Consider the following 23,618-nt stretch of genomic DNA (forward strand, 5'->3'; position numbering starts at 1 on the left):
GGCCTACTAAGGTAGGAGAGTAGTAGAGGTATAATAGATAGATTAAGCAATTAGAGACTCTAGATACTATTAAAAAGTATCTAGGAACTATTAAAGAGGACCAAAAGGCAGAGGGATCTAGGCGCTTAGGGCTAGGCTTTATAGAAAGCCTAGCAAGGGCGTAGAGAAGGACTGTCTTATTAAATTTAGGTTCAAGATCTAAGACCCTAGATACCCCTACCCCCTTACCTAAAGCTTAACAAGCTAGAAACTAGGGTTATAGGCCTAGAGGAGAAGAATAAGGGTTAAGCTTAATAGGGCTAAGCTTAAAGGAGGGGGAGGTTTGTGCTGTAGCATAGGGTATAAGGGAGAAAACAAGGCTTAGCCTAAAAAGTTAGGCGGGCTAAATAGTATAAAGGTAAGAAGGATTAGAGGATAGAATAGTATTGCTTCTAGGAACTTTACTTTAACTCTATAATATTAACTTTTATCTTATAATCCTGCATTAAATTTATATACTCTACTATAGGATTTCTACTATTAAACCTATCCCCTCCCTCTTCTCCTCGTTTGAATAGGTTACTCTCCCTATTAGTTCATTATTAGCTAAACTATAAAGTTTTATTAGTAGGTTACCTGCCTAGAGTGTTATTAGGATTAAATTAAAGCTATCTCTAGTACCCTTTTGCTTCTTAATTCTAACAAAGTTCTTGTAACGACTTAGGTAGGTAGGGCATCCAAAAGGTATCCTATACGACTCAAAGGCATATAGGAGTGCGCGTCTATATAGAAAAGGATGAGATTCCTACACCTATTGGTCTTGTATGAAAGGACAAGAAGAATATGCCTATCCTAACTATAGGCGAGCTGTTCTCTATATACATTAGTAAGTCAGGCCTTTATTAGACCTAACTTGGCATAGAACAATAGGTAGGCAATTCTACCTTATTGTTACACTACCCCCTCCTATAGAGAAAGGATAGTCCCTATCCTTAGGATTAGGTTTAGATCCCTTATTAAAGAAGAGCTTTTTGCAAAATAAATCCACCTTTACCTCTACCTTTACCTTTACTTCTTCTTCCTAGGGCACAGACCCCTATCCTTAGCCTGCCTATAACTAGCCCTCTACCTACTAACTTTCTTATTCCTATATCCCTAATTTTTAATTATTTAACCTAATCTATCTAAAATCTAGTAAGTATTTAATCTATATAATTAAACAGTTACTAATCTAAATTAGAACCTTTAGCTATGCTAGTACTAGTACTACTAGGAATCCTCCCTATTGCTTATCGCGCTCTCTATATAAGGGCAGTTAGGGCTCTAGCTAGGGGCAGGTTTAATAATTTTAATTTTAAGTTAAAGAATTCTAAGAAGTGCTAGTACTGTATCTCCTAGAATAAGTATTGCAATCTAGTAAGTATCTAAGTCTAATAGGGTTCCTTTACTAATCCTAGTAGATTCCTTCTTTTGTTAGCTAAGAGTACTCTACCCTTAGGGGTGCTCTAGAAGAGTACTATAGCCTAATAGCAAACCCTGCTAAAGGGGATAAGGATAAGGAGGCTGTGGTTACTTATTAGAAGGATATTAAGTAGTTTAAGGCTGCTATTTAAGAAACTGCCTAAAACCTTGCTAAGTGCGTTACTATTACTAATACTTAGACTAAGGGCATAGAAGCTACTAAGATCCTTATAGCTATATATTATACTACTATATCTAATTTACATTAGCTTTAGAATAGTATCTATAAGATAGTCTTAGTAGTTAGGGGCTTAATAAAGGCTATTAACAAACTTAAGGAGGAATTAGCACTAAATTAGGAGGCAACTTTCCTAGTGTAGGCTAAGATAAAAGCATTCTACAAGAGGGAGTCTAAATTAGTCCTAGCTCCTGCCTCTACTCCTGCACCTGCTCTAAACCCTGCTGCACTAGTTGTCTAGAAGCTAGCAAAGAAGGATAGTCTAGGTACTATCTTAGCTAATACAGAGTCTAAACTAGGTTCTAATAGAGAGATAGATATAGATTAAAGAGGTTTCCTAGGGGTAGTGTCCTAGAAAGCTTAAAGGTTCTATAATAGTTCTAAATAGGATATAATAATAAATAGCAACAAGAATAATAGTAATAGATAGTAGTTAATAGATAATGCGTAGCTAAATAGGATGTGAATTAGTTCTAATATTAGGTATAATTGTTGTAAAGTAATATTAGATCCTCTTTACCTTTTTCCTAGGCTTAAATCTATTTTAGTAAGCTATATAGGGGACCTAGCTAATTTAGATACTATTAGTAGAATACCTGTAATTTATAGGGAGCACCTATAAAGTTAGAGGCAGGATACTTAATAGGATTAGAATTATATCTAACCTACTTAACCTTATATTTTAGCTTAGATTAATATAATTTGCTAGCTAGGATTTCTTCTACCTCCTATTCCTCTACACCTTGTATAGGGGTACTAGGGGGTTTTAGAGCCTCTTATCTAGGTAATAGGTCTTAGGGATCTTTATATAGTATATTAGGAGAGAAAACATTATAGATCTTAGAACTAGGTAGTAATTAGAGGCGATACGCGTTTCCTACTTGTTCTAATACCTTAAAGGGGCCTTTCTATTATTTAGATAGTTTTTAGCTAGGTTATAAAATAGTAAGATTAGTAGTAGATAGATAAATATACTTACTAACCTTCTAGTTAACTAGATAGTAATAGCGATTAGTAGCAGAGCGTATTTAGTCTTAAGCTCTTTCTATATTTTCTTTAGCAATCTTCTAGGCGTTGTGTATCTAAGTAGCAAGGGATAAGGCGTCCTTGTGGTTTAGTTTCTCTAGTATAGTGGATAGGGTCTTTTCTAGTTTCTAATACTAACTTTGCTTTAGTAAGGAACTAAAGAGGAGCTAATATAGAGCTATGCTAATAGATAAATATAGAAGAGTACTTTAGGCACAGTCTATTATAGGTAGTAGGTTGCTCTAGTTATCTTAGTAATAGGATATAAAAGGCCTTAGTCTCTATTTAATATACTTGTTTATAATCTTAGTTTATTTATTAGTCTATTTATAGTAGGCAGTAGAGAGCTTAACTTTAGTGCCTATAATCTAGCAGAATTTAGACTAGAAACTAGATACAAACTAAGGGCCACAATTAGAAATAATAGTATCTAGAGTATGTCTAAATTAGTATACCTACTAAATAAATAAGGTAGCTATACCTTAGGCGTCTATAGTTTTATAGCAAGGGATAGTAATAGCTTGCTTTAATAGGCAATTAATAATAACTATAATCTAATTATAACCACGTTAATCCTAGGGAAAATCCTTAAAGTTAATGCATAGGTGCTGCATTAGTAGACTAGGGATAGGAAGGGGGTAGAGTATGCTAGGGAGTTAGTGCTATCTTAGGTGCCCTCTCCTACATAGGATACAGTTCTAAACGTAGCGTTTATAGGTAGTCTCTATACCTTTCTAGTAGTAATATTAGGCTAGAATCTAATAGGTTTTAGTAGCTAATAGGTAGGTAGTAGACACTTAATTATAAGCCTTATAAATTAGTCTAGTATATAGGACTAATCTAGCAGGCACGCAAAGTTAATCCTAGTAGAGAAGGAGTCTGTTTTCTATCTAATAGTGCTTAGGCAACTCTAATCTTTCTATTAGGAATAAGGACCTATTTTCTTAGAGAAGAGTTTTAATAAGTTCTAGGGATCTAAGAGTTATAGGGTTCTAAACTACTATAATTAAAGCAAGGATTAGTAAGGAACGCTTAGCTAGGTAGTCTTACGCTAAGTTAGAGTTAATTTAGGGGTATAACCTATCTAGGGCAATTATTACTTATAAACAATTATCCCTTTAAGTAGTCTTAAGGTTAATTATATCCTATTCCCTTCTACTTAGGATATTAGCTTAGGCGTTGTAAGATCTAGGAGTATACTTAATTTAGAAGTTAAAGGGACTTATAACCTCTAGCTATCTAGCTTGCCTAGCACTAAGGACTTTAGTAGATATAAAGTACTCTAGTGCTCTGTAGTCCGTGTATACTCTAATAAGGTGCTAAGTACTTATTAGGTTAGCACGCTATTTCTTAAAGGCGCAGATTATTATAAATAATTCTTTATTATAGATTTCCTAGTTAAGTTTAGAACTAGTAAGGGTCTAACTAAAGAAGGATATAGGGTACTATATACTATTTAGATACTCCTATAAGAGGATAGCTATAATAACTCTATTAGAGGCGTCTATCTTAAGTTTTAGAGGGTACTTAGGATAGAAGTAAGCTAAGCTTAGGATTACTAGCAGGGCATTCCTAAGCTAGTTAAAGGCTTGTTAGCATTCTAAAGTCTATACAAATAGGGTAGTAGGGCTCTAGAGAGCGGTTAAGGGCTTAGCTGTCTTAGAGAAATTTTCTATAAATTGCTAGTAGAATCTAGTAAATCCTAGGAAGGACTTTACTCTAGTTATCGTCTTAGGAGTAGACTAGTTTTAGAGTACTTTAACTTTGTTAGGATCTACCTCTAAGCCTTTATTAGTAAGGATATATCTAAGGTAATAGGTATAGATTGTATAGAATTCGCTTTTCTTAATATTAGCCTATAATCTAGTAGAACAAAGACGCTTAAGGACTTTTTAAATATAGTCCTTGTAAGTAGCAAGGTTTTTAGAGTAGATAAGGATATTATCTAGATAGGCAATGTAGAAGTTATCTAAATAATCTATTAGTATATTATTTATATAGCGCTAATAGGTTGCAGGTCTATTATATAGCCTAAATAGTAGGACTTTGCATTTATAGGCACTATACCTAGTGCGGAAAGTAGTGTACTCCTCTAAGTTAGGGTCTATTTAGATCTTATTAAAGGTAGCACAAATATCTAGCTTAGTAAAGATTTTTACTTTAGCTAGCTAGGATAATAGATTATCTATGTAGGGTAATAGATACGCGTCCTTTCGCGTTAAGCTGTTAAGCTTACAGTAATCTATATAGATCCTAAGGCCTCTATTTAGCTTCTTAACATATAGGATAGGAGAGGCAAATAGGCTCTAACTAGTCTTAATAAAACCTTTCTATAGGTGCTCCTATATATATTCCTTAGTAGCCTAGAGTTCCTTAGTATTTTAATAATAGTAGGGACTCTAGTAGTTTAAAAGGGGTTCCTCTAGGACTATCTTATAGTTATAAGGCTAGTAGATTAGAAGTTTATTAGGCTTAGCCTTGTTAAAGACGTCCTAATAGGAGTTATAGTTAGATAGGAGCTTCTAATCTAATAAGATGTAGTTAAGAGTATCCTATTTAGATAGGGTTTAGATCCTACGCTTAATCTTATACAGGCTAGTAGTAAAGAATTTATTAGAAGATTTTTTTATATTAAAATAGAAAGCATTAGTAGAAATAGTAGCAATTTAAAATTTTGCTAGTAGGGTAATAGTTAGTAATTAGACTAGGGTAGGTAGCATAATAGGTTTAGTAGCAGCCCTATAAGTAGCTAGAATTTTAAGTATACTACGTATACTGTTAATTAAACTAGGACTATTTTAGTTCTAGTTCTCCTCTTAATCCTAAAGGGCGTCTCTCCCTAAGATATTGTAGGTAACTAGAGTAGACGGCACTTATTAGTGGAGTTGTACTAGAATTAGAGGTGCGGGGTTATAGGTTAGAGGATATTTCTCTAGCTAGATTAGTTAAGATTTATCTATATTAATTAGGATTTAGAACTGTTTTAGCTAGTGTTGTCTATTAATATAATCCTAAGAACCTAAGTCTACTATTATAAAGGGGCAGTTATAAACCTTTTAGCTACTAACTATTATATAAGGCCAAATGTAGTAGGTAACTAGGGAGGTAATCTAATCCTAGAACCCTTTAATAGTAAGCTTGCATAGTAACTTTTAGATAGGTACCCTAAGTGTAAAAGAAATATTATAAGCAATTTTTAAATTAAGAAATAAATAACCTTAGGCCCTAGTATCTACTAAAGCGTTTAGGCAAATACTAGATCTATTAAGGTATAGGGTTGTAAGTGTAAGCAAATAGGAACTAATAAATAATTTATTTAAGGAAAGGTTTAACAGGTTATATTAAGTTAGGCCTAGGAAGGAGGATCCTCCTAGGCGTTGTTGTTTCCTATCTAATAGCTATCTAAATTAGTTAATTTAGCAGTTTCTTCTTCCTTAGAATTCTTAATAACCTGTTCTATATCTATAGCCTAAATCCTAGGGGGTTTAGGGTAGTTACTAGAGAAGTGCCTAGGCTTTCTATAATTATAGCAGGTTACTAGGGTTCCTATTATAGTAGCGCTAGGAGTAGCTAGCGTAGTAGATAGGGGTTAATTATTTTAAGGGGTAGTGCCTTATAGTTACAAGTAGGGCATATAAGGTTTAGCTGTTAAAGGTCTATTATAGGGTTTCTAATTAGCGTCTAAATAGGACTAGCTTCTAGAGTGTTAGAAGGGGGTTAGTCCTTTTCTAGATAATAGAGTAGTCTAGGTAGGGGTAGATAAGGTAGGGTATAGGCGGCGTTCTATATTAAAAGTAGTAAGATAATCTACTATAGTCTTAAAATTATTATGCTAATTCTATTAGAAAGCAAGGTTTAGCATCCTTAGGGAAGGTGTAATCTTTATCTAGAGGTAGTAATACTACTCTAATTAGGGTACTTCTCCTCTAATAGCAAGACTCTAGAATTATAACTTAAAAGTAGGGAATATCTCTATATTAGTTATATATAGGCAGTTAAATATAGTCTAACTCTTAGCTATCTTATTTCTAGTAATAAAGTAAGTTTAAAGAAGGGTAATTATTTCCTTAGCTTTTTAGAATTAAAGCCTTAGGGAATTAGATAGGTAACGTGGCTCTAAGTATTCTCTTGCTAGTCCTAAGCAGTGTCCCTAGACTAACGCTATCTAAGCTCTAGAAGAGGGGTAGTAATTAGTGTTAATCTCTAGCCTATCCTAAATAGATACTTGCTATTATCTAAAAGGAGGATTAGCACTATTACTAAGTATAGAGATATTTAGCGTCTTTTTAGATTATCTCTTAGCTTTTATAGTATATACTATAGGGTTTAATATAGAAGCTAAAGACTAGCTAGGTTAGGTAGTACCCTATATCTCCTTATAGAGGGAGGTGTTATATAACTAATTAGTAAGTTGCTTAACTTGTTCCCCTAACCTCTCCTTTTTAGATAGGGTTAATATGTATTTATCTTTAAGGGAGGTGTTGCTTTAAGATTTCCTAGGAGCATAAGGTACCTTAAGGGATAGATAGGAAGCAGGTCCTTCTAGGAGGGCGTTATTAATTAAGTCTTCCTTGTCTAATTTCTTTCTATTAGTAAAAAGGCTTTTAAAAGTAGCTAAACTAGATACCCTTCTTTTACCTTTATCTAACATTTTATAGTTAATAAGAACAATAAATCTTTTCTTTTTAGGGGGTTTGGTTATAGGAGGATATTAGCTTTGCCTCTAATTTCTCTAGGCTTTTAGTAGTCTCTAGGTCTCTACCTTAACGCAATCTAACGCGATTTTTCTAAAGGTAATCTAGAACCACCTATAGGTCTAGAAGTCTAAGCCTATAGGCTTTAGTTGTTAGAAGTTCTAATAGCTGTTCTAACTGTGGAGTTGCAGGGTTAGATAGCTACTAGAACTAAATTAGTAGCTTAAAATAACAATAAGTGCGATATTCTTAAATACTATTACTAGCTAGGATAATATTCTTCTTGTAATATAACAACTTAGGTAGGTAGGGCATCTAAAAGGTATTCTATATAACTTAAAGGCATATAGGAGTGCGCGTCTATATAGAAAAGGATAAGATTCCTACACCTATAGGTCTTGTACAAAAGGACAAGAAGAACATGCCTATCCTAACTATAGGCGAGCTGTTCTCTATATACATTAGTGAGTTAGGCCTTTATTAGACCTGACTTGGCATAGAACAATAGGCAGGCAATTCTAACCTATTGTTACAGTTCTAGGTTATTATTCTAGTTTTATTCTACCCTTACTTCCTAGCTTTTGTATATATTAGGCTATTATTATATATAGCGTCCTTATACTATTCCTTAAACCTATCTAAAGCCTCTTTATCCTATACTACCTCTAGTAGGTGCTATATTAGATTAATGTACCCCTTCTATTTTACTAGGACTTAATACTTCCCTTTTTCTCTTACATTCTTTGCGTAAAGGATCTCTTCTACTTCCTATTTATCTAGTATTGTATCTTTATTTTCTAGAGTAACTATTAGGCCTAGTTATAAGTCCTAAAGCTTCTAGCTTAGTAGTAGATTATTAGTAGCTCTCTCTAGTAGATCTATATATATAGTCTTATACAAGTTCCCTAGTAAGTCTAATACTACTATAAGTAGAGTAGGGACTTCTATTACTTTATACTTTACCTATAGCTAGTTAAACCTTTTACTTAGTTAGTTTATCTTTATATTATGTATTATAAACTAAACTATATTACCTTTTAGGAACCTTTTAGCTAGGTATTAGGAGTAGTTTATTACTTCCTATTATTATTACTATTAGAATATAATAGTAGCTTATGCTAGCTCTATACCCCTTTATAGGTGTAATAAGAACGCTATAGCCTCTCTATAAGGATTCTTAGGCTTTACTAGTAGTAATATTATCTTTTATAGCGTATCTATAGTATACCTATTTAAAAGTAGGTTTAGGCTAATACTAGTTATACTAGAGTCCCTATTATTAAGTGCAAGTTAGCAGGCTAGTAGGTAGTTAGGCTAGTTAGTCTATTTAAAGTATACTATTCTACGCAGCACTACTATAAAGGGCTTAGGCTTATGCCTAAGCCTAGGTCTAACACAAGATGGACCAAGTCTAACACCACTACTAAGCAAACACACTAGACACCTATAAAAAGGCGTAGAGGGCTTATCTCTCCTTTAAGATACTAAATACTATTATTAACGCTTATTGCATTCTCCCTTAAGGCTAGTCTATAATATTTTAGTATCTTCTTCTAAACATACTATAATAGTAATAAGAGATAGACGCGCTAGATATTTAGAATAACTAGGTGCAACCTAATATAGTAGAAAGGCTAATATAATAGGTCTATAGATTAATAGAATAATAGGCTTAAGACTCTGCTATAATAGCTATACTACGTTAACAAAATAAGGAAATACGCAATTAGATTCTATCCTAACCCTCCTCTAAGCCCGCTAGGTTTAATAACATGCTACCTCTACCCTCTACTATCTTACACTACAAACCCTTCCTAGTTAGCTTACTATATAATAGCACTAAGGCAAACTTCTCCTCCTAGTAAATAACTATAGAGTTTAAACTGCGTGCAGACAAGGTCTTTATTAGGGATAAGGAGGCAAGGTTTATATATATTTAGTCCTAGTTATTACCTGTAGTCTAGCGCGCTATAGCACTATACTTTAAGGATAGTGCACGCAAGCGTTAGGATATAAGTAGTTTTCTTAACTACCTAGCGTTCTATTACAGCAACTATTATAGGCAGGAGCGCGCCTAAGTTATATTAGAACACTTACACTAGGGCTAAAATTAGCCTTTTATAGAGTTCTTTGTGAATTTTGTGCAGCTCCTTATATAGTTAGGAGGTTTACACTAGGACAATAAATAGAAGCTTTTGTAACTTTAGCAATCTCTTAATAGTTGCATGCGCTTAGTTTCCCTTAATAGGGGAGTCTCTAGGACAAACTATAACGCAGCTATTAAGGAATACAAGATAATTATAGTAGACATTAAAATAGCCTCTCTAGAACTAGGCTTTCTTTAGGCTAGTAAGTCTAAGGAACCCTAGTAGAAGTCTAACTTAGATTAGGATAGCGATATAAATATAGTAGAAGTAGCAGCCTTATTAAGTGCACCTACTAAACCGCTAATATTACGCCCTAACTAGATCCTATAGGACCTATTTAATGCATAGAAACTAGCAAAGGTCTACACCTAGTATAGATAGGGCGGTTATTTTGTGCGTGCATGCCCTAATACCTTATTACTGCAACTAGTAGGTGTTAAGATAGTTGTAGCATTAGCAAGCAGCCCTAATTTAGGAAACTAGCTGCCCCTAACTTTAGGCTAAGTTAGGGGTATAAGGAGGATACTGTAACAGAGGAATTATTAATAGTAGAGGCTATTAAGTGTCCCCTAGATATTAAGGCTAGGTTAAATAATCTTCCTTTCTTTATTCCCCTCCTCCTAGGTAGAGTAGAGAACGTGCAAGTAATAGTTAATTTAGGGTGCTAGTGTTTTAGTGTAGTTAAGGAAAAGTTAGTAAGATAGATTAGTAGGAACTTTATTAACATTCCCCTGCGACCCTTGCAACATACCTAGGGAATTGCTAAGGGTACAAGAATTTTATAGTTAGTAGTATTAGACTATAATTTAGATAGTTAGCGGTCTTAGCTTTTAGCTTATATAGTACCTAGTCTCTCCTATTAACTAATACTAGGTAGACTATAGCTATGCAGAGAGGGCGTTGTTATAGACATTCTATAAGGCAAATTAATAATTAGGAAGGCAGGAAATATAGTAGTATAAGAGAGCGGGAGACGCCTATATCCTACCTACATCTCTACTATCTTAGGTTTAGTTATAGCGGGGTTGCTAAATTAAGGATCCTAATAGGAAGATATATAGGTACAAATTTTTGCAATAAATATACTAGATATTTTATAGGTAATATATAACTTACGCTTAATAAAATATCTAGGAAGTGTTAATAAGGGAGGTTCTATTAATATACACACTATCTATATTACTAGTAATATAGTTCCCTATAAACCTAAGTATAAAACTAGAAAGATAAAGTTGCTACTAGAACTACAAGAATTTAAGGACCTGTTTAACAAAGAGTTAGCAAGCAGTTTGCTACCTTATTAAGGTAGTATAGATTACTATATTTAGTTAATAACTCTCCTAAATAGAACCTAGCCTAACCCCCTATAGGGTCCCCTGTACCCTATATTACGTGACTAATTACTAGAACTAAGAACACAACTTACTAGATTAATAGACAAGGGCTAGATCTAAGCAAGCTCTTCTATAGCTAGAGCTCTAGTGTTGCTAGTAAAGAAGCTATTAGGCGGTTAGCGCCTTTATATAGATTACTAGATGCTTAATAGTATAATAATATTAGACTAATACCTACTACTACTTATTAAGGAAACTTTACACACACTATCTAGTGTAAATTAGTTTACAAAAGTAGATATTTATGCCGCCTTTTATAAAGTTAGAATAGTAGAAGGTTATAAGTCCTTAATAGCCTTCTATACCTAGTTTAGGTTGTATAAATAGTTAGTATATCTATTTAGTCTTAGTAGTGCGCTATCTACTTTCTAATAATATATTAATACTGCGCTTGCAGAGTTACTTAGATTGTATGTAATAGCCTACCTTAATAATATCCTAATTTATTTAGGAGGAGACTAGTTTAACTATATAGAAAAAGTAAAGCGTGTACTTATGCTATTAAAAGAAGTAGGACTACACCTAGATTTAGGGAAATGTGCTTTTAGTGTTAAGGAGGTATACTACCTAGGCTATATTATTAAGGCGGGTAAATTACTTAGACCTAACCCTAAAAAGCTTAGGGCAGTACAGGAATAGGAATCCCCTAGGAATATAAGAGAGGTAAGGAGTTTTCTAGGTTTTGCTAACTTCTACTACGATTTTATCACGAAGTTTTCTAAAGTAGCAGCGCCTTTAAACTAACTAACTAGGAAGGACACTCTATTCTAATAGGGAGAAGAAGAATAGAGTATATTTAATACACTAAAAAAGGCATTTATATCTAGACTAGTACTAATATAATAGGACCTAGCTAAAGAAACGTTATTAGAAGCGGACTGTTTAGGATACGCTCTTAGGGGTTAACTATTATAAAAAGTTAGGGGCGTCTAGCGCCTAGTTGCTTACTACTCTATAGCACTAATGCTAGAGAGACAAAACTATACTATATATAACAAGGAATTGCTAGCTATTATTAAGTGTCTTAAAAGCTAGTTAGTAGAGTTATAGAGCGTTTATAAACTATTTATAATATTTACAGACTATAAAAACCTAGAGTACTTTACTAGCCTTTAAAGCTTAAGCAAGCAATAGTGCTACTAGGTAGAGGAACTTTTAAAATATTAGTATATCCTATAGTATAGACCTAGCTATCTTATAGGATAACCTAATACCTTAAGTAGGCAACTATAAGATTTAAACTCCTCTAAAGCAATACTATAGTTAGTAATGCGCCCTAAATTAATTTAGGTTGCAGTGTTAGAAGCAGAGGAGGCGTCTAAGTTACTAAAGGGCGCTAGCCTTTTTGCTAACCTATATATACAGACACTATAGGACAAAGCAGTATTAGAAGATAAGACATACTAAGTGCGTCTTAAGGTAGTTTAGAAAGGCGCTAGGTCTTTCCTAGTTCTAGCTAATACAAAGTAACAGATTAGGGACTATACAATTAGCGCACACAGCACTTTGCATTAGAGGGGCGTTATTTAGTTACTAATATAGGAACCCCTTATAACTACTATTATATAGCGAGTACATAAATTAGGTTTAGTAGGATATCTAGGAAAGAATATAATATTTTAAATACTACGCCGTAACTATTATTAGGATAGAATATTAGGGGATATTATATAGTATATTTAGAACTACTATTATTATAGTGCTTATATCTCCTAGAAGCGCTAATAGGGTCTATTATAACCTATACTAGTTGCGTTACAATACTAGTCCTAAATATCTATAGATTTTATAGGTAACCTACCTACAAAGGATAATAGCAAACCTTAGTACCTATTAGTTATTACTAATAGATTGTCTAAATATATTTAGCTTAAAGCAACAGTCTCTATAGTAGCTAATTATTATATAAGGATCTTCTAAGATAACTAGTAGCAGTTCTAGGGCTTCCTATCCTCTATTATTACTAACTAAGGCTCTAACTAGTTAGGATCTTTCTAGATAATATTATACTAGATAATAAAGATAAACTAGTTACTATCTACTATATACCACCCTTAGATAGATAGCGGGACAGAGTAGGCAAACTAAGAAGTGCAGGTAGTGCTACGCATAATAGTATGCTTTAAGCAGACTAACTAGCCTAACTATCTGCTAGCCTACTAACTTACACTTAATAATAGAGACTATAGTATAACTAGTGTTAGCCTAAATCTACTTTTAAATAGGTATACTATAGACACGCTATAAAAGTTAATATTACTACTAGTAAAGCCTAAGAATCTGCGTAGGGAGGCTATAGCGTTCTTATTACACCTTTAGAGGGGTGTAGAGCTAGCATAAGCTACTATTATATTCTAATAGTAATAATAATAGGAAGTAACAAACTAGTCCTAACGCCTAGCTAAAAAGTTCCTAAAAGGTAATATAGTTTAGTTTGCAATACGTAATATAAAGATAAACTAACTAAGTAAAAAGTTTAACTAGCTATAGGTAAAGTATAAAGTAATAGAAGTCCCTACTCTACTTATAGTAGTATTAGACTTACTAGGGAACTTGCATAAGACCGTGCATGTAGATCTACTAGAGAGAGCTGCTAATAACCTACTACTAAGCTAGAAGCTTTAGGACTTATAACTAGGCCTAATAGTTACTCTAGAAAATAAAGATGCAACACTAGATAAATAGGAAGTAGAAGAGATCCTTTGTGCAAAGAACGCAAGAGGAAAAGGGAAGCGTTAAGTCCTAGTAAAATAGAAGGGGTATATTAATCTAACATAGTAACTACTAGAGGTAGCGTAGGATACTAAGGCTCTAGATAGGTTTAAGGAATAGTATAGGGATGCCGCGCATAATAATAGCCTAACGCGTATAAAAACTAGGAAGTAAGGGCAAAAGGAAACTAGAATAATAACTTAGACCTTTATTATAATTAAGAAGTAGAAAGGTATTAGAAATATCTTTTATTTATTCTAATAACACTCTAAGCAAGTGCCTTACTACTAAAGTTTTATAATATAGCTAATAATTAGGTAGTAGTGTCTATACTATTACTATCTATAACTAACCCCTCTCTAGCCCCCCCTAAACTATTATTTATATTATTCTAACGCCGCTACGTCTCTTAGCAATAGTAGTAACGCTTACGCGCAGCGTAGGTAGGGGAAGACTTAGTTAATAAGTATAAGCGGCAGTAGTAGTAGTAGCAGGAGGAGGGTAGTGCTTTAATAGCTTACTAACGCGCAGCACCCTAGGCCTAAAGAAAGCAAATATTAGAATAGATATAAAGGGAACAAAGGAAAATTAATACTAATAATAAGAGTCTTAATACCGCAGGTAGTGCGCTTAGCAGCGCTCTTAAGCTTATTAATATAAAGGTTAGTTTAGGCCTAGGTCTTATTTATACGTTAGTTAATACGCTAGAAGGTAATACTAGTAGCAGCAGCAAGCTATATAACGTTGTTGTTGCCACAACTACTACGTAAAGGCGTAATAGTAGACTAAAGTAGAAATACTAGAGCACTAGTAGTAGATAGAATAATAGTACTAAGCTAATACTAATTATAGGCGCGTAAGTAGGTAGTAGGGGTAAGTAGAGTAATAGCATTATTAGTTTAAGCCCTTAATATAAGATCCTTAAAATAATAGTAGAGCTAGTAGAACTATAGTATAAACTAGTAATAGGTGCCTTTAGTAGGTTTCCCTATAAAAGTGCTAAGGGTCCCCTTCTTTGCAATATAAAGGCAATCCTCCTAGTAACTATAATAAAACTAAAGCTAGTTACAGAGGGCTTAGCAAACGTTAGGATTATTAGTAAGGATAGCTTCTAACTAAGTATAAGTCTTATAGCTATAATAGCAGGACTTATATAAGCGCCCTAAATATAGTTAGAACTTGCTACAAAGAAAACAAAAATTAGGGGGAACTTACTACTACCCTCCTAATAGTCACACTTACTAAAAAGATAAAGCTAGTTAATATACTAATTATAGGGAAGTAGCTTTATAAAGCTACTATTATACTCCTTATTATCTAAGTTACTAGAAACAATAAAGCCACTAAGTAGCTATGTTTAGGGAGACGTGTGCTAAGCAAAAGTTAGTGCAGGAAACTTAGGGAGAACATTAGAAGTACGCACCTTATCTTAGTAGGCCTAGCGCGGGGTCTAACTACCTTATAGTAGATCCCTACTACTAGTACTAGTAGTAGCAGACAAGGACATAGTAGAGGCTAAATAGGCGGGATTAATATAGAGAAGGTAGAAAGAGGGCTAATTAGTAGGGAAAATCTGCTGTGTAACAAAGTAAGTTAGGAAATTTATAGTAGGGTAGGATAGCTAGGTTAGAACTTTTATAGTAGGGTACTAAAATAAGCGTATAGATGCTACGCGCGCAAACCTCTTAATATATAGGCCTGTTACAAATTAGGAAGGAATATAAAGATATAATAACAAAACTAAAAAATATAGTAACAAAGCCTAATATAGATTATAGAGGACAAAGACATAACCCTAGACCCCTAGAAAGACAATTTCACGATAGTTTATAGGGAAGGTTAGGGGTATATAAAGGGCTTAGGCTTATACCTAAGCCTAGGTCTAACACAAGATAGACTAAGTCTAACACTACTACTAAGCGAACACACTAGACACCTATAAAAAGGCGTAGAGGGCTTTTCTCTCCTTTAAGATACTAATTACTATTATCAACGCTTATTGCATTCTCCCTTAAGGCTAGTCCATAACAACTACCTACACTTCTTAGTTTACCTACTCTATCCTACTATCTATCTAGGGGTAGTATGTAGTAGATAGTAACTAGTTTATCTTTATTATCTAGTATAACGTTATCTAGACAGATCCTAACTAGTTAGAGCCTTAGTTAGTAATAATAGAGGATAGGAAGCCCTAGAACTACTACTAGTTATCCTAGAAGATCCTTGCATAATAATTAGCTACTATAGAGACTATTACTTTAAGCTAAATATATTTAGATAATCTATTAGTAATAACTAATAGGAACTAAGGTTTGCTATTATCTTTTATAGGTAGATTAACTATAAAATCTATAGATATTTAGGACTAGTATTATAACGCAACTAGTATAGGTTATAATAGACCCTATTAGCGCTTCTAGGAGATATAAGCACTATAATAATAGTAGTTTTAAATATACTATATAATATCTCTTAATATTCTATCCTAATAATAGTTGCAGCGTAGTATTTAAAATATTATATTCTTTCCTAGATATCCTATTAAATATAATTTATATACTTGCTATATAATAGTACTTATAAGGGGTTCCTATATTAGTAACTAAATAACGCCCCTCTAAAGCAAAGTGCTATATACGCTAATTATATAGTCCCTAATCTATTACTTTGTATTAGCTAAAATTAGGAAAGACCTAGCGCCTTTCTAAACTATATTAAGACGCACTTAGTATATCTTATCTTCTAGTACTACTTTGTCCTATAGAACCTATATATACAGGTTAGCGAAAAGGCTAGCGCCCTTTAGTAACCTAGACGCCTCCTCTACTTCTAACACTGTAACCTAAATTAATTTAGGGCGTATTACTAACTATAGTGTTGCTTTAGAGGAGTTTAAATCTTGTAGTTACCTACTTAAGGTATTAGGTTATCCTACAAGATAGCTAGGTCTATACTATAGGATATACTAATATTTTAAAAGTTCCTCTACCTAGTAGTACTATTACTTGCTTAAGCTTTAAAGGCTAGTAAAGTACTCTAGGTTTTTATAGTCTATAAATATTATAAATAGTTTATAAACGCTCTATAACTCTACTAACTAGCTTTTAAGGCACTTAATAATAGCTAGTAATTCCTTATTATATATAGTGTAGTTTTGTCTCTCTAGTATTAGTACTATAGAGTAGTAAGTAACTAGGCGCTAGACGCCCCTAACTTTTTATAATAAGCAACCCCTAAGAGCGTATCCTAAATAGTCTACTTCTAATAATATTTCTTTAGCTAGGTCCTATTATATTAGTACTAGTCTAGATATAAATACCTTTTTTAGTATATTAAATACACTCTATTCTTCCTCTCCCTATTAGAATAGGGTATCCTTCCTAGTTAGTTAGTTTAAAGGCGCTGCTACTTTAGAAAACTTTGTAATAAAATTATAGTAGAAGTTAGTAAAACCTAGAAAACTTCTTACCTCTCTTATATTCTTAGGGGATTCCTATTCCTATACTACCCTAAGCTTTTTAGGGTTAGGTCTAAGTAATTTGCCTCCCTTAATAATATAGCCTAGGTAGCGTACCTCCTTAATACTAAAAGTATATTTCTCTAAGTCTAGGTGTAGTCCTACTTCTTTTAATAGTATAAGTATACGCTTTACTTTTTCTATATAGTTAAACTAGTCTCCTTCTAAATAAATTAGGATATTATTAAGGTAGGCTATTATATATAATCTAAGTAACTCTATAAGCGTAGTATTAATATATTATTAGAAAGTAGATAGCACACTACTAAGACTAAATAGATATACTAACTATTTATATAACCTAAACTAGGTGTAGAAAGTAGTTAAGGACTTATAACCTTCTACTATTCTAACTTTATAAAAGGTAGTATAAATATCTACTTTTATAAACTAATTTACGCTAGATAGCGTGCGTAAAGTTTCCTTAATAAGTAGTAGTAGGTATTAGTCTAAGGTTATTATACTATTAAGTATCTAGTAATCTATATAAAGACGCTAACTACCTAAGAGCTTCTTTACTAGTAATACTAGGGCTCTAGCTATAGAAGAGCTTACTTAAATCTAGCCCTTGTCTATTAATTTAGTAAGTTATATTCTTAGTTCTAGTAATTAGTTACGCGATATAGGGTATAGGGGACCCTATAGGGGGTTAGGCTAGGTTCTATTCAGGAGGGTTATTAACTAAATATAGTAATCTATACTACCCTAATAAGGTAGCAAAATGCTTACTAATTCTTTGTTAAATAGGTCCCTAAACTCTTGCAGCTCTAGTAGTAACTTTATCTTCCTAGTTTTATACTTAGGTTTATAGGGGACTATATTACTAGTAATATAGATAGTGTGTATATTAATAGGACTTCTATTATTAACACTTCCTAGATACTTTATTAGGTATAAGTTATATATTACTTATAAAATATCTAGTATATTTATAACAAAAATTTATACCTATATATCTTCCTATTAAGATTCACGCTTTAGCAACCCTGCTATAACTAAACCTAAGATAATAGAGATATAAGTAGGATATAGGTGTCTCCTGCTCTCCTACACTACTATATTCCCTACCTCCCTAATTATTAATTTACCTTATAGAATATCTATAAAAACGCCCTCTCTATATAACTATAGTCCACCTAGTATTAATTAATAGGATAGATTAGGTACTATATAAGCTAAAAGCTAAGACTACTAACTATCTAAATTATAGTCTAAAGCTACTAACTATAAAATCCTTATACCCTTAGTTATTCCCTAGGTATATTATAAGGGTTATAGGGGAATATTAATAAAGTTCCTACTAATCTATCTTACTAACTTTTCCTTAACTACACTAAAACACTAGCACCCTAAATTAACTATTACTTGCACGTTCTCTACTCTACCTAGGAGGAGGGGAATAAAGAAAGGAGGATTATTTAACCTAGCCTTAATATCTAGGGGACACTTAATAGCCTCTACTATTAATAATTCCTCTATTATAGTATCCTCCTTATACCCCTAACTTAGCCTAGGGTTAGAGGTAGCTAGTTTCCTAAATTAGGGCCACTTACTAATACTATAACTATCTTAACACCTACTAGTTATAGTAATAGGGTATTAGGATATACACGTATAAAATAACTACCCTATCTATACTAGGTATAGACCTTTGCTAGTTTCTGTGTATTAAATAGGTCCTGTAGGATCTAGTTAGGACGTAATATTAGTAGTTTAGTAGGTATACTTAATAAGGCTACTACTTCTACTATATTTATATTGCTATCCTAATCTAAGGTAGACTTCTACTAGGGTTCCTTAGACTTACTAGCCTAAAGAAAGCCTAGTTCTAGAAAGGCTATTTTAATATCTACTATAATTATCTTATATTCCTCTATAGCTATATTATAGTTTATCCTAGAGACTCCCCTATTAAGGGAAACTAAGCGTATATAGCTATTAAGAGATAACTAAAGTTATAAAAGCTTCTATTTATTATCCTAGTATAAACCTCCTAACTATATAAAAAGCTATATAAAATTTATAAAGAACTTTATAAAAGGCTAATTTTAGCCCTAATATAAGTATTCTAATATAACTTAGGCACCCTCCTACCTATAATAGTTACTATAATAGAATACTAGGTAGTTAAGAAACCTACTTATTGTAACAATAAGGCAGAATTGCCTACCTATTGTTCTATGCTAAGTCAGGCCTAATAAAGGCCCGACTTACTAATGTATATAGAGAACAGCTCGCCTATAGTTAGGATAGGTATATTCTTCTTGTCCTTTTGTACAAGACCTATAGGTGTAGGAATCTTATCCTTTTCTATATAGACGCGCACTCCTATATGCCTTTAAGTTATATAGGATACCTTTTAGATGCCCTACCTACCTAAGTTGTTACATTATAAGAAGAATATTATCCTAGCTAGTAATAGCATTTAAGAATATCGCATTTGTTGTTATTTTAAGCTACTAATTTAGTTCTAGTAGCTACCTAACCCTGCAACTCTATAGTTAGAACAGCTATTAGAACTTCTAATAACTAAAGCCTATAGGCTTAGACTTCTAGACCTATAGTTAGTGCTAGATTACCTTTAGAAAAATCGCGTTAGATTGCGTTAAGGTAGAGACCTAGAGACTACTAAAAGCCTAGAGGAATTAGAGGCAAAGCTAATATCCTCCTATAACTAAACCCCCTAAAAGAAAAGAAAAGATTTGTTATTCTTATTAACTACAAAATGTTAGATAAGGGCAAAGGAAGGGCATCTAGTTTAGCCACGTTTAAAAGCCTATTTACTAATAGAAAGAAATTAGATAAGGAAGACTTAATTAACAACGCCCTCCTTAAAGGACCTGCTTCCTATCTATCCCTTAAGGTACCTCGTGCTCCTAGGAAATCTTAAAGTAACACCTCCCTTAAAGATAAATACATGTTAACCCTATCTAAAAAGGAGAGGTTAGGGGAACAAGTTAAGCAACTTACTAATTAGTTATATAACACCTCCCTCTATAAGGAGATATAGGGTACTACCTAACCTAGCTAGTCTTTAGCTTCTATATTAAACCCTATAGTATATACTATAAAAGCTAAGAGACAATCTAAAAAGACGCTAAATATCTCTACACTTAGTAATAGTGCTAATCCTACTTTTAGATAATAGTAAGTATCTATTTAGGATAGGCTAGAGATTAACAGTAATTACTACCCCTCTTCTAGAGCTTAGATAGCGTTAGTCTAGGGACACTGCTTAGGACTAGCAAGAGAATACTTAGAGCCACGTTACCTATCTAATTCCCTAAGTCTTTAGTTCTAAAAAGCTAAGGAAATAATTACCCTCCTCTAAACTTATTTTATTACTAGAAATAAGATAGCTAAGAGTTAGACTATATTTAACTGCCTATATATAACTAATATAGAGATATTCCCTACTTTTAAGTTATAATTCTAGAGTCTTGCTATTAGAGGAGAAGTACCCTAATTAGAGTAGTATTACTACCTCTAGATAAAGATTACACCTTCCCTAAGGATACTAAACCTTGCTTTCTAATAGAATTAGCACAATAATTTTAAGACTATAGTAGATTATCTTACTACTTTTAATATAGAACGCCGCCTATACACTACTATATCTACTCCTACCTAGACTACTCTATTATCTAGAAAAGGACTAACCCCCTTCTAACACTCTAGAAGCTAGTCCTATTTAGACGCTAATTAGAAACCCTATAATAGACCTTTAATAGCTAAACCTTATATGCCCTACTTGTAACCACAAGGCACTACCCCTTAAAATAATTAACCCCTATCTACTACGCTAGCTACTCCTAGCGCTACTATAACAGGAACCCTAGTAACCTGCTATAATTATAGAAAGCCTAGGCACTTCTCTAGTAACTGCCCTAAACCCCCTAGGATTTGGGCTATAGATATAGAACAGGTTATTAAGAATTCTAAGGAAGAAAAAACTGCTAAATTAACTAATTTAGATAGCTATTAGACGGGAAACAACAACGCCTAGGAGGATCCTCCTTCCTAGGCCTAACTTAATATAACCTGTTAAACCTTTCCTTAAATAAATTATTTATTAGTTCCTATTTGCTTACACTTACAACCCTATACCTTAATAGATCTAGTATTTGCCTAAACGCTTTAGTAGATACTAGGGCCTAAGGTTATTTATTTCTTAATTTAAAAATTGCTTATAATATTTCTTTTACACTTAGGGTACCTATCTAAAAGTTACTATGCAAGCTTACTATTAAAGGGTTCTAGGATTAGATTACCTCCCTAGTTACCTACTATATTTAGCCTTATATAATAGTTAGTAGCTAAAAGGTTTATAACTGCCCCTTTATAATAGTAGACTTAGGTTCTTAGGATTATATTATTAGACAACACTAGCTAAAACAGTTCTAAATCCTAATTAATATAGATAAATCTTAACTAATCTAGCTAGAGAAATATCCTCTAACCTATAACCCCACACCTCTAATTCTAGTATAACTCCACTAATAAGTGCCGTCTACTCTAGTTACCTACAATATCTTAGGGAGAGACGCCCTTTAGGATTAAGAGGAGAACTAGAACTAAAATAGTCCTAGTTTAATTAATAGGATACGTAGTATACTTAAAATTCTAGCTACTTATAGGGCTGCTACTAAACCTATTACGCTACCTACCCTAGTCTAATTACTAACTATTACCCTACCTGCAAAATTTTAAATTGCTACTATTTCTACTAATACTTTCTATTTTAATATAAAGAAATCTTCTAATAAATTCTTTACTACTAGCCTGTATAAGATTAAGCGTAGGATCTAAACCCTATCTAAACAGGATACTCTTAACTATATCTTATTAGATTAGAAGCTCCTATCTAACTATAACTCCTATTAGGACGTCTTTAATAAGGCTAAGGCTAACAAACTTCTAATCTACTAGCCTTATAACTATAAGATAGTCCTAGAGGAACCCCTTCTAAACTACTAGAGTCCCTACTATTATTAAAATACTAAGGAACTCTAGGCTACTAAGGAATATATACAGGAGCACCTATAGAAAGGTTTTATTAAGACTAGTTAGAGCCTATTCGCCTCTCCTATCCTATATATTAAGAAGCTAAATAGAGGCCTTAGGATCTGTATAGATTACTATAAGCTTAACAGCTTAATATAAAAGGACGCGTATCTATTACCCTATATAGATAATCTATTATCCTAGCTAGCTAAAGTAAAAATCTTTACTAAGCTAGATATTTGTGCTACTGTGCCGTGGTGAGGGATGTATGGGAGAAAAATAAGGCTTAGCCTAAAAGGTTAGGCGGATTGAATGGTATAAAGGCATAAAGGATTAGAGGATAGGACACAACGACTCTAGTGGACTTTAAAAAAACTCTATAATATTATCTTTTTACTTATGTTTCTGCATTAAACCTATATCCTCTACTATAGGATTACTACTATTGAACCTTGCCCCTCCTACTTCTCCTTGCTTAAATAGGTTACTCTCCCTAACGGTTCAAATGGCGAAGCCTAAGGGGAACTTATCTTATCTTAGTAAAGGGGAGGGCCTAGCAGCATGTAACTAAGAGGACGTTTCTCTAAGTATAAGGAGGGCAGAGAAAAATTAAAAAATAGGTGGTGTTAAGGATTAACATTGTTAAGGCCAAAATAGTGGGCCTATATTAGGACGTGGCTAACGCGCGTTAGTAGGAACAGAGTAACAACACTAAGAGGCTAACTAGAAAATATTAGAAACACCAGAATAACTAGAACAACTAGAACTAGAACAACTAGAACTAGAATTAGAACTAGAATAACTAGAACGACCAGAATAACTAGAATAACTAGAACTAGAATAACTAGAACTAGAATAACTAGAACAACTAGAATAACTAGAATAACTAGAATTAGAATAACTAGAACCAGAACGAGTAGAACAACTAGAATAACTAGAACTAGAATAACTAGAACTAGAACGACTAGAACTATTAGAATAATTAGAACTACAAGAAGCATTAGCAATACTAGAAGTGCTAGAACACCTAGAATATTGCTACTAATAGAAAAGCTATAGCAAAGGCCGCAGGATAGTGTGCGCTGTTAGCAAGAAAATAGGGCTAGGCTAAAGTTACTAACGTAACAAGAATCTACTAAAAAAAAACAAATATAGTCTATAAAAGTAAGAGACAGGAAAGGGGGGAAGTAACATAAGTAAGTAGATGCTAACTTGTCTAATAATTTTAATTAACATTACTAGTTTATATACCTCCTTTAACGTTTATAGAAGCCTACTACCTTAACTAAGCCTATCCTTTTTGCTAGGAACAATACCTAGAGAAAGTAATATTACCCTAGGGTTAACTAAAATAGAAACCTCTAGACCCCTAAGAAGAGTCCTTGTCCCTATAAGGCCTAGGAAAACTAACTTTTAGTTCTAGGGGAGGGAGGTTATAGAGTTCCT

Source organism: Plenodomus lingam (genome assembly GCF_022343315.1).
Source record: "Plenodomus lingam strain CAN1 chromosome Unknown contig_17, whole genome shotgun sequence".
Classification (NCBI taxonomy): domain Eukaryota; kingdom Fungi; phylum Ascomycota; class Dothideomycetes; order Pleosporales; family Leptosphaeriaceae; genus Plenodomus; species Plenodomus lingam.